This window comes from Suncus etruscus, chromosome 8 (assembly GCF_024139225.1).
Source record: "Suncus etruscus isolate mSunEtr1 chromosome 8, mSunEtr1.pri.cur, whole genome shotgun sequence".
Taxonomy (NCBI): domain Eukaryota; kingdom Metazoa; phylum Chordata; class Mammalia; order Eulipotyphla; family Soricidae; genus Suncus; species Suncus etruscus.
In genome coordinates, this window is record NC_064855.1 from 66,428,010 (window position 1) to 66,440,885 (window position 12,876).

Genomic DNA, 12,876 nt, shown 5'->3' on the forward strand with positions numbered 1-12,876 from the left:
GCTAGGCTCTCAGAAATCGCCCCTGGCTTGGGGGGACCATATGGGACGCCGGGGGATCGAACAGAGATCCGTCCTACGCTAGCGCTTGCAAGGTAGACACCTTACCTCTAGCGCCACCTTCCCGGCCCCCAAAATAATATTCTTTTTGTTTGTTTGTTTTGTTTTTTGGGTCATACCCAGCAGCACTCAGGGATTACTCCTGGCTCTACGCTCAGAAATCGCTCCTGGTAGACTCAGGGGACCATATGGGATGCCAGGATTCAAACCACCGACCTTCTGCGTGCAAGGCAAATGCCCCACTTCCATGCTATCTCTCCGGCCCATAGTTTCAAAATAATGTTCTAATTACTGGCATGCAAAGCCTTTCTAATTTGATCCAACCTTCTCTCTCTGCTTCTTTCCCCTAAGTTGGACCTGATGAAGATTCTGTTTGGTAGTCACACAGGGGTCCTGTTTATACCTCTCTTGTGATATATATTTTAAAGTCTCCTTCCTTCCTTCCTTCCTTCCTTCCTTCCTTCCTTCCTTCCTTCCTTCCTTCCTTCCTTCCTTCCTTCCTTCCTTCCTTCCTCCTTCCTTCCTTCTTTCCTTCCTTCCTTCCTTCCTTCCTTCCTTCCTTCCTTCCTTCCTTCCTTCCTTCCTTCCTTCCTCCTTCCTTCCTTCTTTCCTTCCTTCCTTCCTTCCCTCCCATCTTCTTTCCTTCCCTCCCTCCTTCCTTCTATTCTTCCTTCCCTTTCTCCTTCCCTCCCTCCCTCCTTCTTTCCCTCCCTCCCTCCCTCCCTCCCTCCCTCCCTCCCTCCCTCCCTCCCTCCCTCCCTTCCTTCCTTCCTTCCTTCCTTCCTTCCTTCCTTCCTTCCTTCCTTCCTTCCTTCCTTCCTTCCTTCCTTCCTTTCTTCCTTCCTTTTTTCCTTGAACATCTGGAAGTGCTCAGGGCTTATTTTGGCTATGTATTCAGGGATCATTACTGTAAGTTCACAGGAGTGTTAGGATTGAACCTGGGTCAGCCACATGCAAGGCAAGTACCCTATCTGCTGTGCTATGTCACTCCAGCCCCCATGCAGTCTCACTTTTAACTTTTGTGACACCGGTAAGATTATATTTTTCTAAAAAAATTTTGTGATGCAAGAAGAATTAGGTCATGTTTATATGTCTAGATCCATACTCTCCTTTTGAGGGGTAATTTCTGAATGTCACATTACAGTACTCAGGGATTACTTTTGGCACTGTATTCAGGATTTCTTGATGGGAATGCTTGAGGGACCATATGAGATGCCACGGTTCAAACCTTGGTGCATACAAGGTAAGTACCCTCCTCACTATGCTATCTCTCTGGTTTCTACAGCAGCACTTTTTAAATTTAACAGTTTTAAAGTGGTCCCTCTTCACTTGAGGGAAGAGAGACAGACAAACAGACAAAGACAGAGAAAAGAGAGACAGAGACAGAGAGGTAGAAATGTGAGATGGAGGAAGATCTGAAAGCTTCATAGGTCATAATTTTTGTTCTTTTCTGAAACACATCCTCTTAAAAGTCCATGAAATTGGGGCCGGAGCAATAGCACAGCAGTAGGGCATTTGCTTTGCATGCTGCTGCCCACGATAGACCTCCGTTCGATTCCTGGCTTCCCATATGGTCCACTGAGCAAGGAGCGTTTTTTTTTGGGGGGGGGGGGTCAGACCAGGCAGTGCTCAGGGGTTACTCAGAAATCGCTCCTGGCAGGCTCAGGGGATCATATGGGATGCCGGGATTTGAACCACTGTCCTTCTGAATGCAAGCAAATGCCCTACATGCTATTTTTCAGGCCCCCAGGAGCGATTTCTAAGTGAAGGTCCAGGAGTAACTCCTGAGTGTCACTGGGTGTGGCCCAAAAAAATCAAAAACAAAATCCAAAGCCCATGAAATAGCATGACATCCTCATAAAATAAAAATTCTGTTTTTTTCTTTTCTTCTAGTTGCGAATTATAGCACAGTAGGTGATTCTGACAGTGCAAATTCTTTCTCCTGGCTTAGTTTCCCCTTTCATGTTCAACTCCTCAATCCCCACTTCCTTACCTGCAAACTCCTTTGTTGAAAAGCAGTGTTTTGTGTGATGATAACACAAGTGATTTACCCACTTTTATATGAGTGGACATTAATATTGCTATTTTTCTTTAAGAATATCCTTATAAGGGACTGGAGAGATAGCACAGTGATGTTTGCCTTGCAAGCAGCCAATCCAGGACCTAAGGTGGTTAGTTTGAATCCCAGCGTCCCGTGCCTGCCAGGAGCTATTTCTGAGCAGATAGCCAGGAGTAACCCCTGAGCACCGCCGGGTGTGATCCAAAACTAAAAAAAAAAAAAAAAGAAAAAAGAATATCCTTATAAATAATCTACAGTTGTATATAGTAAAAACCTTCAGGGTAAAATTCTTTCTTTCTTTTTTATCTTTGGGGCCACATTTGGTTGTGTCTTGGGCTTACTTCTGGCAGGCTACAAAATTAACACTCAAAATTCAATGGCTTTCTTATACACAAATAAGGATAGAAAAGAAATGGACATCAAACAAACAAACAACAATCCCATTCACATTAGCGCCACTTGAAGTCAACTTAACTAAAGAGGTGAAGGACAAAAACAAAGAAAATTACAAAACACTCTTCAAGAAATAAAATAGGACACAAGAAAATGAAGACATGCCCTGTTCATGGATTAGAAGAATTAATATCATTAAATTGGCAATACTCCCCAAAGCATAGTACAGATTTAATGCAATTTCTCAGAGATCTCTCTTGGTGAAGCATAAAGGACCATCTGTGTTGTCAGAGATCAAAGCCCAGTTGGTTGCATGCTGGGCAAACACTTTATCTTCTGGACCATCTCTCCAGCACCTGGGGTATATAATTCTAAATCAAAATTCTGAGCAGGATGTCATAAATATGTTCAGCTCTTCAAGATAATGTGAATTGCTTTCTATGAGAACCAGGAAGATGAATCAGAGCCCAGAATTCAACCCCAACACCACCAGAACAACTCCCAGGCATTGAGCTAGAAATAGCTCATGAGCACAACTAGACAGTGAACTCAAAACAAAACCACTTATTTTCTACAGTTATTATACTAGTTTATATTCCCAGTACCTGGCAGTGCTCAGGAGCCACTCTTGGTGGTGTGGCTACATACAAGGCAAGTGCTTAACCCCAGTCCTACCCCTCTAGACCTATACTACCCTTAATAAATTAAAAATAATAGTTACCAAGTATTTTCTGTCAAACAGGCCTCATCCTAGCATTCCTAGGATAAACTCTTCTTGATCATGAGGCATTATATTTGTTATTTACTCTGGGTTCAGATAGTTAATATTTATTTAATGTTTTACATTCCTACGCAGAAACACAAAGTGATTTTACTTTCACATACTTTTTACTTTTTCATCTTAAACACTGACTATTTAGAAATAAAAGTTGTCAGCTTCAGAACATGAGGCTATTCTATTTTTTAAATGTTATTTTCTGAAATAATTTGTGTAAATGTTTATAATTTATTGAAAATTTCAAAATTCAACAAACCACTTGAATTGGACCTTTTGGGAAGGGTTGGGCCACACCCAGCTGGATAACTGGCCCTGTGCCTATGAATTATCCTGGTGGTATTTGATGGTCTAATTGGGGTGATGGGGATTGAACTTTGGTAGGCTGTGTGCGAACACCCTGACTGCTGAACTATTACCTCAGCTCCACAGTTGCTAATTAAGAAAAAAATATTTCCAATATGTTGTGCTGACAAATTCTTCTTCTGTTATGTGATCTAGTTACTTCTTGTCTATTTTATTGATGTTTTCCAGTTCTACTAGAAAAATATTTTAGTTGCATTGATGTTCTTTATTGTGTAATTGTGGTTGATGTTTTTATTTTTCTACTTTATTTTATTTTGAGATATAAAATTACTTGGTAACCTCAAGACAAAAGATAGTGAAGGAAACTAACTAACAGGAGACAAATGGAAGCTGAACAAGACATAAAACCTGATATCAAAGTATAAGTGGAGGAAATAAGGGAAAGCCAAAGATACAATGACCAAAGGCAAAACAACCCAATCCGTTGTGGAAACAGAAATAAGTTACTTTGCTTCCATAATTTTCTCCTTAAAATATTTATTTATTTTGTAGTCACACTCTGTGATGATCAAGGCTGAATCCTGACTTTCTGCACTCAGAAATTAGCCCTGTGTCAGTAATTTTCTAAATGCCAATGGTTTGAATTCCCTAATCAAAAGGTACAGACTGACTTGATGAATCAGAAACAACTTCCAACCTTGTGCTGATTACAAGAGACACATAAACTTACATAAAAACAATGACTGGAAAACAACCTTCAAATTCATGATAACCTAAAAGGGGGTTGGTACAGCTAACCTCATATCAGACAAAATAGTTCTCAAACTATAGAAGGTAATTACAGTTACGGAAGGATGTTTCTCAATTGAGAACTGCATAAATCCCCATCCACACCCCTTCATTCCCCCTGCTTTTGCCCAAGTGTTGAATATACTTGCTTCTTCAGTGTACTTGGGACAATCTTCAGGATAGATCACATGCTGGTATATCAACAAATGTCCATAAAGTCGTATTGCTATAGAACAATCTTTGAGTTAAAGAGGAAAAAAATAAAACAAAAGATACCTGGAGGGGCCGGAGCAATAGCACAGCATAAGGCATTTATTTGCCTTGCACTTGGCCAACACAGGACGGACTCCGGTTCAAATCCCGACATCCCATATGGTCCTCCAAGCCTGCCAGGAGGGACTTCTGAGCACAGAGACAGGAGTAGCCCAAGCGCCATCTGGAATGACCCAAAAACAAACAAAAAGAATTTAAAAGCAATTCCTGGAAATAGGGGTCCGCACATAGGGCCTTTGCCCTATACAGCACATAGGGCCTTTGCCTTGCACACAGCCAATTTGGGTTCTATCACAACATCCCATATAGTCCCTCACCTGCCAGGAGTAATTGTGAATGCAGAGTCAGGTGCAACTCGTGAGCACTGCCAGGTGTGGTCCCCAAACAAACAAACAAAAAAGATTCCTAGAAATAAATGAGAATAAAGACAGTAGCCATTGGAATCTGTCAGCAAACACAGCACCAAGGAGGAAAGCTGATGGCAGTGTTAGATCACACCAGGAAACAAGAAAGGCTCAGACAAATGACCTGACCTAATGTTTTAAGAAAATAGAAGGGCCTGGAGAGATAGCACAGCGGTATTTGCCTTGCAAGCAGCCGATCCAGGACCAAAGGTGGTTGGTTTGAATCCCAGTGTCCCATATGGTCCCCCGTGCCTGCCAGGAGCTATTTCTTTTTTTTTTTTTTGGTTTTTGGGCCACACCCGGTAACGCTCAGGGGTTACTCCTGGCTATGTGCTCAGAAGTTGCTCCTGGCTTGGGGGACCATATGGGACACCGGGGGATCGAACCGCGGTCCGTCCAAGGCCAGCGCAGGTAAGGCAGGCACCTTACCTTTAGCGCCACCGCCCGGCCCCCAGGAGCTATTTCTGAACAGACAGCCAGGAGTAACCCTTGAGCACTGCCGGGTGTGGCCCAAAAACCAAAAAAAAAAAAAAAAAAGAAAATAGAAAAAGAACAACAAATGATTTTTGTTTCTGGCTTCTGGCTTTTCTGTGTTGCTTGTTGTTTTTTCTCATAATGAGAACTTTTTTCTTTCTTATGTTTTGGGCCACACTGGTTGTGCTTCTGTCTGTATGCTCAAGAATTACTCCTGTCAATTCCCCAGGGTCCATAATCTAATTTGATCAGCAGCATGCCAGGTAAGTACCTTAATCTCTGTACCATCCCTCCCAACCCATGATGAAAACTTTAAAAATCTATTACTTTAGGGCTGGAGAGATAGCACAGTGGGGGTGTGGCCCCAAAACAAAAACAAACAAATAAGAAGAATAGATCTAACCCAAATTCATTCTGTGCAGCCTTGTGCAAGACAAACACTGTACCGCTGTGCTATCACTCTGACCCCTCCCTGCAATTCTTGATCAACTGGGCCTGTGGATCAGAGTTGGATCTCAGAATGAAGGAGTGCTCAAGGCCTTGGGGGGCTGGAGGTCATCAGGACCATCTAAGCAGTACTAGTGGGGGATGGAGAATGTGGTCTTCATAATCTAAACAATAAATTAGTGCATACATGCACCCTCATTCCTGCATTTTTTCTCTGGCCCAAGATTTTCTTTATTTAGTGAGAATTTCTGATTTTTTTAATGTAAAATATTGTATTTGTAAATGGTGCTCTTCTAAATGAATTTTTTTATTTTCTTAAGCCTATTTCTTTTCAGTGTTTGGTTTTTCTTGTTTAGAAAAATCAAGTTTACTCTTCTTGCAATTGTCATTTAAATGACAGCTTTCCAGTTTCTGTTCTAGTAGCAGAACCTCTCTCTTTTCTTGCTGTATTTTTCCTCTATATGTGACTTCTATCTTTATATTGTCTATTTCTCCACATTAAAATGTGAGCTCTTCTGATTTTAATAAATTTATAGAATTATCCATCTCTATCATGTTACATTTTCATCCCCCAGTTTATTTGCACTCCCTTATAATTAATTTCTTCTTTACTCCAGCTCTCGGCAACCACTGATCTATTTTTGTCTTATAAATTTGGAAGACAGGAATACTAATCATCTTAATCATTGCTATTTTCTAAGTATGTAAAGTTCATGATAAATAACAGAATTCAGTAAATATTTATTATTTGTTTCTTCAAATAATCTTATATTTTTATACCTGCCCTACCTATCATTTTCTAGTGTTAGGGATAGTCATGTATTTCTGTTGATTTATATGTTTATCTCTGGAATTCTATCTATGTGCTTTATATATTTTAAAATTATTATTATTACCATACACAATATGTTTAGGACTGTATTTTCTTGGTTTATTGCTCATTTTGGGGGCCATGTAACATTCTCCTTTATTTTCTATATTATTTTAACTTTGATTTGTTTGTTTGTCTTGTTTTGAAGCCACATTTGCAGTGCCTGGGATTTAACTCCTGGCTCTGTGTTAAGAGATCACTTCTAGGGACAATATGGAATATGAGGGATCAAATCTAGTTAGTTGTATGCAAGTACTTGCTGTACTATCATTCTTGCCCTTAACTTCCATTTATTTTTTTCCTGACATTATAATTGCTATTTTAGTTATTGTTACTTAATCTTTTTACCCTTTATTTATGTGCCTATCCATTTTGTTTTAAGTGTATCTTTTGTCATACATTCTTTGCATGTAGCAGGCCCACATACTATCTCTGGCACAAAATGGTTCCAGGAGCATTACTAGAAGTGCCTGAGCACAGGGCTGGGAATAACCCTTGAACACTGCCAGGTATGACCTCAAAACAGAAACCAAATGAATTTCAAAAGTGCCTGATCCACTTCTTTGAAAAATGTCATGGGTATCTTTAGAGAGATTGCATTAAATCTGTACAATACTTTGAGGAGTATTGCCATTTTGATGATGTTAATCCTGCCAATCCATGAGCAGGGTATGTGTTTCCATTTCCGTGTATCCTTTCTTATTTCTCGGAGCAGAGTTTTATAGTTTTCTTTGTATAGATCCTTCACATCTTTAGTCAAGTTGACTCCAAGATATTTGAGTTTGTGTAGCACTAATGTGAATGGGGTTGTTTTCTTAATGTCCATTTCTTCCCTATTATTATTGGTGTATAGAAAGGCCATTGATTTTTGTGTGTTAATTTTGTAGCCTGCCTCCTTGCTATATGAGTCTATTGTTTCTAGAAGCTTTTTGGTAGAGTCTTTAGGGTTTTCTAAGTAGAGTATCATTTCATCTGCAAACAGTGAAAGCTTGACTTCTTCCTTTCCTATCTGGATTCCCTAGATATTTTTTTCTTGCCTGATCACTATAGCAAGAACTTCCAGTGCTATATTGAATAGAAGTGGGGAGAGAGGACAGTTTGCCTTGTGCCAGAATTAAGAGGGAAGGCTTTTAATTTTTCTCCATTGAGAATAATATTTTCCACTGGCTTGTGGTAGATGGCCTTAACTATATTGAGAAAGGTTCTTTTCATTCATGCTGAGAGTTCTGATCAAGAATGGGTGTTGGGGGGGCGGAGAGATAGCATGGAGGTAAGGTGTTTGCCTTTCATGCAGGAGGTTATCGGTTCGAATCCCGGCGTCCCATATGGTCCCCCGTGCCTGCCAGGAGCAATTTCTGAGCCTGGAGCCAGGAATATCCCCTGAGCACCGCCGGGTGTGACCCAAAAACCACAAAAAAAAAAAAAAAAAAAAAAAGAATGGGTGTTGGACCTTATCAAATGCTTTCTCTGCATCTATTGATATGATCATGTGATTTTTATTTTTCTTGTTGATGTTGTGTATTTTGTTGATAGATTTATGGATGTTAAACCATCCTTGCATTTCTGGGATGAAACATACTTGATCATAATGAATAATCTTGATGAGGCATTGAATCTTATTTGCCAGGATTTTGTTGAGGATCTTTGTGTTCATCAGGGATATTGGTCTGTAATTTTCTTTTTTGGTAGCATCTCTGTCTGGTTTAGGTATCAAGGTAATGTTGGCTTTATAAAAGCTATTTGGAAGAGTTCCATTTTTTTAATTTCATGAAAGAGTCTTGCCAGGATTGGTAGTAGTTCCTCTTGAAAGGTTTGAAAGAATTTATTAGTGAATCCACCTGGGCCTGGGCTTTTGTTTTTGGGCAGACACTTGATTACCATTTTAATTTCATCAATAGTGATGGGGTTGTTTAGATATGCTACATCCTCTTTATTAAACCATGGTAGGTTATAAGAGTCTAAGAATTTATCCATTTCTTCCAGGTTCTCATTTTTAGTGGCATTGGAACAATAAACACCCTCGAATAGCCAAAGCAATTATTGAGAAAACGAATATGGGAGGCATTACTTTCCTCAACTTTAAACTGTATTACAAAGCAATAGTTATCAAAACAGCATGGTATTGGAATAAAGACATACCCTCAGATCAGTGGAATAGACTTGAGTACTCAGAGAATGTTCCCCAGACATACAAACACCTAATCTTTGATAAAGGACAAGAAGTCCTAAATGGAGCAAAGAAAACCTCTTCAACAAGTGGTGTTGGCACAACTGGATAGCCACTTGCAAAAAAGCGAACTTAGACCCCCAGCTAACATCATGTATGATGGTAAAATTCAAATGGATTAAAGACCTTGATATCAGACCTGAAACCATAAGGTATATAGAACAACACATAGGTAAAACATTCCATGACATTGAGACTAAAGGCATCTTCAAGGAGGAAACTGCACTCTCCAAGCAAGTGAAAGCAGAGATTAACAGATGGGAATATATTAAGCTGAGAAGCTTCTGCACCTCAAAGGAAATAGTGCCCAGGATACAAGAGCCACCCACTGATTGGGAGAAACTATTCACCCAATATCCATCAGATAAGGGGCTAATATCCAAAATATACAGGGCACTGACAGAACTCTACAAGAAAAAAACATCTAATACCATCAAAAATGAGGAGAAGAAATGGACAGACACTTTGATAAAGAAAAAATACAAATGGCCAAAAGGCACATGAAAAAAATGCTCTATATCACTAATCATCAGGGAGATGCAAATCAAAACAACTATGAGGTACCATCTCACACCACAGAGATTGGCACACATCACAAAGAACGAGAACAGGCAGTGTTGGTGGGGATGCAGTGAGAAAGGAACTCTTATTCACTGCTGGTGGGAATGCCGACTAGTTCGACTTTTCTGGAGACCGATATGGAGATTCCTCCAAAAACTGGAAATTGAGCTCCCATATGATCCAGCTATGCCACTCTTAGGAATATATCCTAGGAACACAAAAATACAATACAAAAACCCCTTCCTTACACCTACATTTATTGCAGCACTATTTACCATAGCAAGACTCTGGAAACAACCATGATGGCCTTCAACAAATGAATGGCTAAAGAGACTGTGGTACATATACACAATGGAATACTATGCAGCCATCAAGAGAGATGAAGTCATGAAATTTTCCTATACATGGATGTACATGGAATCTATTATGCTGAGTGAAATAAGTCAGAGAGAGAGAGAGAGAGAGAGAGAGAGAGAGAGAGAGAGACACGCAGAATGGTCTCACTCATTTATGGGATTTAAGAAAAATGAAAGACATTCCTCAACAATTTTCAGAGACAAAAGAGAGAAGGGCTGGACGTGACAGCCCACCTCATGAACCTCACCACAAAGAGTGATGAGTTTAGTTAGAGAAATAACTACATTGTAAACTATCCTAACAATGAAAATATATGAGGGAAATAGAAAGCCTGTCTAGAGTACAAATGGGGTGGGGAGAGGAGGAGAGATATTTGGGACATTGGTGATTGGAATGTTGCACTGGTGATGGGGGGGTGTCATCTTATATGACTGGAACCCAACCACAATTATGTTTGTATCCAAGGTGTTTACATAAAAAATATTAAAATAAAAGAATAAATTAAAAAAAGAGAAACAGAAACCAATGGGGCCGGGGTGATAGCACAGCCATAGGGAGTTTGCCTTACAAGAGGCTGACCCAGGATGAACTTGGGTTCCTTTCCCAGCATCCCTATGGTCCCCCGAGCCAGGAGCGATTTCTGAGCACATAGCCAGGAGGAACCCCTGAGCATCACTCGGTGTGGCCAAAAAAAAAAAAAACAAAAAAACAAAAAAAAAACAAAATAAAACAAAACAAACAAACAAAAACCCAAAAACCAAACCAATAAAAATTGTATGGAAAATAAGGAGAGATAAAAATAAAATATACAATGATGTCCAGTATTTCTCAAAGCAAGTATTACTGTTCCCAGGCATGCCGAAATAATCCAGGGGCTAGAGAAAAGGAAGAATAAAGAAAGAAAGAGAGGAAGAAAAGAGGGAGGGAAGGAGGGAGGAAGGGAAGGAAGAAGGAAGAAAATAAAGAAGGAACAGGAGAGATTAGGAAGAAAGGGAGGGAGGGAGAAAAGAAGTGAAGAAAAAGGAGAGAAGAAAGAGAAGATTTCCAAGCATCTCTGAGTCATTTTCTTTATTTTGAAAATGGGGGTGGTAGGACAAATATATTTGGGAATATATTAAATGTATTAACATTTAATATTAAATATTAAAATAAAGCTATATAAAACAAAAAATAATTTAAAAAGTATAATATGTTTTGAACCAGCTGAGGAAGTTGGAACATTGGTATTTGGTGATGTTAAATTGTTTATTTTAAATGTTAATAATAGCATTCAATCGTGTTTTACAAGAGAAAACACATGCTAAAACATTTTAGGATAACTGATAAGATGTTTGTGATACATTTTAAAAGAATCAGGGTGGAGAATGGGTAGGAGGAAACATGAATAAATAAATAAAGGAAGAATGTTTATGAACTGGTGAGTGAGCAAGTTGAGAGTCACTGCATGACTCTCCACACTTTTTGCATATGTTTAAAATCTTCCACGATGGTGTTTCTTTTTACATTCCTCTTTATTGTAGATTAAACACACATACACACACACCATAAAAGAAAACTGAAAAATCTCTTTATGCTAAGATTACACTAATTACTGTCATGGTCTGGTAAGGGAGATGAACAAGTAAACATACAATTATAATACAATGCAATTAACTTCTACAATAGAAGTATCACAGGGCAGTATGTGTGTGGGCGAGGCCCTGTCAATCTTGTCTGAGGGATTCGGGAAGTGGGAAGAGGGATAGGACAGTGCTTGCTTCCCAGAGTTGAAGAGAGAAAAAGGAATTAGGAGGCCTAGGTGTACTTCCAAATTCCACTGACCCCTAGTTTACCATCTCTTCTAAGATACCTGCTGCACCTCCTTGTATTATTGAAAGCCTCTCCAGAGACACTGATGTCTATATAACTCTTGTGTAGAGGCCCACCCTCGTTAACTAATTGGTTTCTCCTTCTGGATAGTCCTCCATATATTATTATTTTTTTTTTTGAATCACCATGAGACACAGTTACAAAGTTGTTCATATTGAGTTCAGTTATACAGTGCTCAACACCTATTCCTTTACCAGTGCACATTTCCTGCCACCAATGTGCCAAGTTTGCTTCACACCCTATTCCTGGCCTTCCCCCTACTTGCCTCTATGGAAGACATCTTTCTTTTTTCTCTCTCTTTCTTCCATTTTTTTCCCTTTTAAATACTGGTTTGCTATATATGGTTACTAAGGCATATCATGCATATCACTTTACCTCCTTTCAGCATCCAGTTCTTGTTCATTCAGAGTAATCATTCCCAACTATTATAGTCGTCATAGTTGTCCCTTCTCTGCCCTAATTGGACTTCCCTATTCTTTGTGACAAGCTTCCAACCATAGGCCAATCCTTCTGAACTCTGCCATTGCCATTGCAATTTAGTCACCACAGAAATATTGCCTCTTATTTCTTCTCTTCATTTTAGTAATGAACTGCAGAAGACTGGTCACAGTTTGCAGCCACAAGTAAAAAACATAAAAATTTGGCAGGTTCTATGTGGAATCTTTCAGCTGTTTGAACTTGCAAATGAAAAAAAAATAACATTGCTATCAAATTATTTGTTCTTTCAGCATCCCTAAACTTGGTGTGTCAATGCCAGTTACTGATGGATCCATATATACCAAACAGGGATGCTATTATTAACACTGACTCTTTTTATGAAAAGAAAAAAGAGATGTCTGCAACCTCATTACAGTGGTCAATTTGTATGGAAGTTTGTATGGCAGTGTTCAAATGTATCAGGCAAAAAATCAGGCAAAAAATCATCATAGAATATAGTGAGTTGGCCAGCATGGGGTTTGGCAGGCCTCTGCCATGCCAAGGCTTACTTAACCAGTCCTGGGGGGGGTGGGGTGC